The sequence below is a fragment of the Hyla sarda genome, chromosome 10, assembly GCF_029499605.1.
Source record: "Hyla sarda isolate aHylSar1 chromosome 10, aHylSar1.hap1, whole genome shotgun sequence".
In the NCBI taxonomy this organism is placed as follows: Eukaryota; Metazoa; Chordata; class Amphibia; order Anura; family Hylidae; genus Hyla; species Hyla sarda.
Genome location: NC_079198.1, coordinates 50,883,700 through 50,889,699, shown reverse-complemented (window position 1 = coordinate 50,889,699; position 6,000 = coordinate 50,883,700).

Genomic DNA, 6,000 nt, shown 5'->3' with positions numbered 1-6,000 from the left:
CCAATAATCACAGTGGATAAGAGAAGCCAGATGTGGGGGTGTTCAGTTTGTACTATTATATTCAGGATATCAACAGACATGGTGTGCAGAAATATTCCAATATACAGAATAGGTTGTATAGCTTAGATGAAATGAGTAAAAATGACACTCCCACAGATTGATGACATCAGTACTGTCATTATTCTTTCAAAATATAGCAGGTCTACACATTTCAAGGAACATATGCAATTCCCCACAGGAGGTAAGATGTATTTAAAACAAAGTGTGGCCCCCCAAAAAATTATAGATGTCAATATATGTTAGATCATAATGCAAATGCAAAATGAAACACAGTGTAATAGTCCTCAAAGAAAACTTTAAACCCAGTGTACAGATGTAAAGTAAATACTTATCAGTTGGCTGACACAAGGTCCTATGCGTTTCAAGCCCCCAGGGGGACAATGAAGGGGCTACGCAATGAAGAGAGGACGATCCCGTGATGGCTGGTGTGGAGCAGAGTGAATAAAGACTGCTGATGGACCTGTTGCATTGTCCAACTTGGTATTATAAATGGTGTCCCGAGTCCCCCCCTGAATCCAGTTATCCAGTAGTAGCTACACTCATGCTCGGGGCCAGACTAAGGCTGCTTGGAAGATGGAGCACTTCATTATGATCCCCCCCCTGACAGTTCCCCCACATTAGGTTGGCAGTATAGTTTCCCCACATTAGGTTGTAGTTCTCCCACATTAGGTGCAGTACAGTTCCACCACATTAGGTGCAATATAGTTCACCACATTAGGTGCAGTATAGTTCCCCTCATTAGTTGCAGTACAGTTCCCCCACATTAGGTGCAGTACAATTCCCCACATTAGGTGCAGTATAGTTCCCCACATTAGGTGCAGTATAGTTACCCACATTAGGTGCAGTACAGTCCCCCCACATTAGGTGCAGTATAGTTTCCCCACATTAGGTGCAGTATAGTCCCCCACATTAGGTGTAGTACAGTTCCCCACATTAGGTGCAGTACAGTTCCCCACATTAGGTGCAGTACAGTTCCCCCACATTAGGTGCAGTATAGTTCCCCACATTAGGTGCAGTATAGTTCCCCCACATTAGGTGCTGTACAGTTCCCCCACATTAGGTGTAGTACAGTTCCCCCACATTAGGTGTAGTATTCCGCAGTATGGAAAGAAAAAGTAAGTCCGGCACTGCAATCCACAAATAGAGTCTATGGGAGACCGAAGCTAAATAGAAACACCTGGGTGGCTATATGGGGGTGCAATCCAGTGAGAAGCAGCACTGTTCATAAAAAAGGGCACAATGGGTAGATACGGTGGGAGTAGCCTTGCATCAGCAGAACTGTTTATTGCACGCCAAGCGCACTTCCTTGGGCTGCCGACCGGCAGCCCGAGAAAGTGCGCTTGGCGCACAAGAAACAGTTCTGTCACTGCGAGGCTGCTCCCACCATATCTACCCGTTGTGCCCTTTTTTATGAACAAGAAATAAAGTTTCCCGTAAGATAAAGGCTCGGGTGAGTGCATCTCATTTCTTTACTTTGGAGATAGTTTTTTTTTTAGGTGCAGTACAGTTCCCCATATTAGGTGCAGTACAGTTCCCCCAGATGAGGTGCAGTACAGTTCCCCACATTAGGTGCAGTACAGTTCCCCCACATTAGGTACAGTATAGTTCCCCACATTAGGTGCAGTACAGTTCCCCACATAAGGTGCAGTATAGTTTCCCCCACATTAGGTGCAGTATAGTCCCCCAGATTAGGTGCAGTACAGTTCCCCCAGATTAGGTGCAGTACAGTTCCCCACATTAGGTGCAGTATAGTTTCCCCCACATTAGGTGCAGTATAGTTCCCCACATTAGGTGCAGTACAGTTCCCCACATTAGGTGCAGTATAGTTTCCCCCACATTAGGTGCAGTACAGTTCCCCCACATTAGGTGCAGTACAGTTCCCCATATTAGGTGCAGTACAGTTCCACATATTAGGTGCAGTACAGTTCCCCCACATTAGGTGCAGTATAGTTCCACCACATTAGGTGCAGTATAGTCCCCCACATTAGGAGTAGTATAGTTCCCCACAATAGGTGCAGTACAGTTCCCCCACATTAGGTGCAGTATAGTTCCCCAGATTAGGTGCAGTACAGTTCCCCCACATTTGGTGCAGTACAGTTCCCCCACTTTAGGTGCAGTATAGTCCCCCACATTAGGTGCAGTGCAGTTCCCCACATTAGGTGCAGTACAGTCCCCCCACATTAGGTGCAGTATAGTTCCCCAGATTAGGTGCAGTACAGTTCCCCCACATTTGGTGCAGTACAGTTCCCCCACTTTAGGTGCAGTATAGTCCCCCACATTAGGTGCAGTGCAGTTCCCCACATTAGGTGCAGTACAGTCCCCCCACATTAGGTGCAGTATAGTTCCCCAGATTAGGTGCAGTACAGTTCCCTCACATTTGGTGCAGTACAGTTCCCCCACATTAGGTGCAGTATAGTCCCCCACATTAGGTGCAGTATAGTCCCCCACATTAGGTGCAGTACAGTTCCCCATATTAGGTGCAGTGCAGTTTCCCCACATTAGGTGTAGTACAGTTCCCCACATTAGATGTAGTACAGTTCCCCCACATTAGGGGCAGTATAGTTCCCCACATTACATGCAGTACGGTTCCCCCACATTAGGTGCAGTATAGTTCTCCACATTAGGTGCAGTATAGTTCCCCACAATAGGTACTTGATGGATGTATGTCTTTTTTCAACCATACTAACTATGTATGTATGTAGGTGCAGTACTGTTCCCCCACATTAGGTGCAGTACAGTTCCCCACATTAGGTGCAGTACGGTTCCCCCACATTAGGTGCAGTATAGTTCTCCTCATTAGGTGCAATATAGTTCCCCACAATAGGTGCACTACACTTCCCCACATTAGGTGCAGTACAGTTCCCCCACATTAGGGGTGCAGTACAGTTCCCCCACATTAGGTGCAGTACAGTTCCCCATATTAGGTGCAGTACAATTCCCCCACATTAGGTGCAGTAGAGCTCCCCACATTAGATGTAGTATAGTTCCCCACATTAGGTGCAGTATAGTTCCCCACATTAGGTGCAGTACAGTTCCCCCACAGACATACAGCCTTCAGCCATATGTAGTGTATGGCTGGAGGTTGTATGCCTGTTTATTGCCCCACTTCAGTGTTCCGACCACCACTCCTCAGGTCCAGGGGTCACGATCTACTGCTATGGTCTATGGGCTATAGCAGTAGGTCCCGGGACCGGAGGTCGGAACACTGAAGATGACGTGCTGCCAGCTGGTGCTGGATACTTAGCATGCGTGTGTGTCCTCATCTCTGCTCTGCTCCTCCCTGCTGTTACCATGGGCGCACGCACGGGACGTCAGTGACGTCCCTGCATGCGCTACCTCCCGGCGGTGCGTGCACTACCTCACGGCGGCCCCTAAATTTTCAAAGTTAATGCGGGGGCCGCCCCAGAGAGGTAACATCCTTGTGTCCTGAAAAGATTTTTCGGGACACAGGGATGTCCCGAATGTGACGGGGGCCCACTGCGGACACAGGGCACAGAGCAGGCACTCCATGAGCGCCAATGATGATCCGACCCTGCTCATCCTCAATAGGCGTACCTTACTGGCCAGCTGTATTCAGCTTCAGGAAAAGTGGAACTTGCGTCAGACGCAAATATTTTACCCACAACAGATGTTAAACTTACAGGTCTAGTTTCAAGCATCCCTCTTTGACCCCTTTTTGAATATTGGCACTACATTAGCTTAAGTAAATATCATAATCATCAATGTCACCTGCACTACCAGCCTGTACTAACAGGCTAGTGCGGGTGACACTGATGGCAGATTCCCTTTAATATGTGGGACGATCTCAGATAGAAACCACCTGTTCTGTCAGTTGTACCTGCATAAGTATTTCTACCTGGTTGTAACATAAGAACACAGATAAAAAAAATTCAAATTGAATGTGCATTAGCCATCTAAAATGCAATTACATGTTGTCAGGACCGACTAGAAGAGTGAGCCCTAAACTGACCCTAAAACAGGAACAGAAGACACTGTTCAAAAACAGGTACAAGTACAAACAACAAAGATCAGATCAACCAAACAGGATATAAATATAGGACACTGTTCAAACTGGAACACAGAACAAACCAACTGGACACCCCACTCTAAAAAATTAGTAGCCATTAATAATAGGCCAAATAGGCTACTGGCCAGTGGACACACTCCACCGTGTGGACAAGATGCTGACCCAGTAGGAAACAGAAATATAATCTAATATATGAAACTCTAGACTAGAACCAGATGAGTCTGAATAGACTCCAAGATACAAAACAGGAATTATAACATACTGAACACAGGTAACAAGCAAGACTCAGACATAGTGTGAACAGATTTATTTTCTAATTACATATTTCTAATTAGATTGAAGCAGAGTGCAGTGCAGTAAGACATTGTGCTGCACAGTATTTTACTGCACTGCACCCTGCTATATTCTAATACACACTTATCTAGTTACTGTGAAACTTCCCTAAAAATTCAACAATAGTGCCTCATACTGATCATACAGAGGTAGATACTAGCAAGGGCTCTGCAGCAATTATAAGGGATTACAGTTACATTTACTGACTCACAAGCTACGTCTACTTTGATTAGAGGCCATCATGAAGACTCGTCTCCAAAGAACCTGCCAGACAAACAAACATTTTTGGTGCCTTTCTTCAGGAAAATGCTTACTTCTTTACAGACTCCTCATGTGTATGGCTGCACACATTAATAGTGCCCACTTTGTGCCTCTCTGTGCCCCTGTATATATATATATATATATATATATATATATATATATATGTACACCCCTCTGTGCTCCCTATATATTTATTGACCCCCCCCCCTCTTGGTGCCCCCATATATATATGTAATGACTCCCTCTCGGTGCCCCCATAATATATTGAATGACCCCCTCTTGGTGCCCCCATATATATTGAATGACCCCCTCTTGGTGCCCCCATATATATTTAATGACCCCCCCTCCTCTGTGCCCCCATATACTGCTGTAGGCCCTCCACAGACATACTGCCTCCAGCCATATATAGGATTTGGCTGCAGGCAGTATGTCTGTGTACCGGCCAGTGATCCATGGTCCAATCACTTCTTCTCTAGTCTGGGGTCATGATCAACTGCTATGGCCTATGGGTCATAGCCAGGGGCGGACTGACAACACTCGGGGCCCCCAGAACAAAAAAAAATGCAAGGGCACCTGCTAGTCTATGCAGCTCGTCAATCTTCTGCTACACCCCTATTCCACCCAAATCCCACACACAATAAACTAAAATTTATATATGTAAGAAACACTTAAACATAGGTAAATTTCCATGACCAATAATACTGGTATACAAGGAGTAAATATATATCACCACACAATAACTGGATAATACCGCCATACTGTACTGAATAAAACCACTATACACAGACCAGTATACTATAAAGGATCTATATAAGTGATTATATACAGGACCATATGGCGGTAGATATCAGCTGTACACAGGATGTGTATACCATGTAAGCGATTACAGTTACATTTTGGGACTTACAATTACGTCTTTTCTCATCAGCTGCGCTCTCTTTCCTTTTCTTCTCCGCCCGGTTCAGACCGCCATGTGGATCTTTTAACATCTGCAGGAAAAACATGTCAGATTCTGCATTTTTTCAGTGCTCTCCTCTACACAATCTTTCCATCTATAGGCCCACAAACTGTAATAATGTCCTCCTTGGTGTCCTGCACAGTAAAAGGGCAGATAGGTAGGTAGCCGGGTAAATAGGTAACAAGGTAGGTAGATCAGGAAGCCAGATATGTAGGTAGGTAGGGGGCTAGCTAGGTAGTTAGGCAGCCATGTATGAAGGCAAGGTACATAGTTACATAGCTGGGTATGTAGGTAGTTAGATAGCCTGGTATGTAGATAAATAGTTAGGCATCCAGGTATAAAGTTAGGTAGCCCCCCCCCC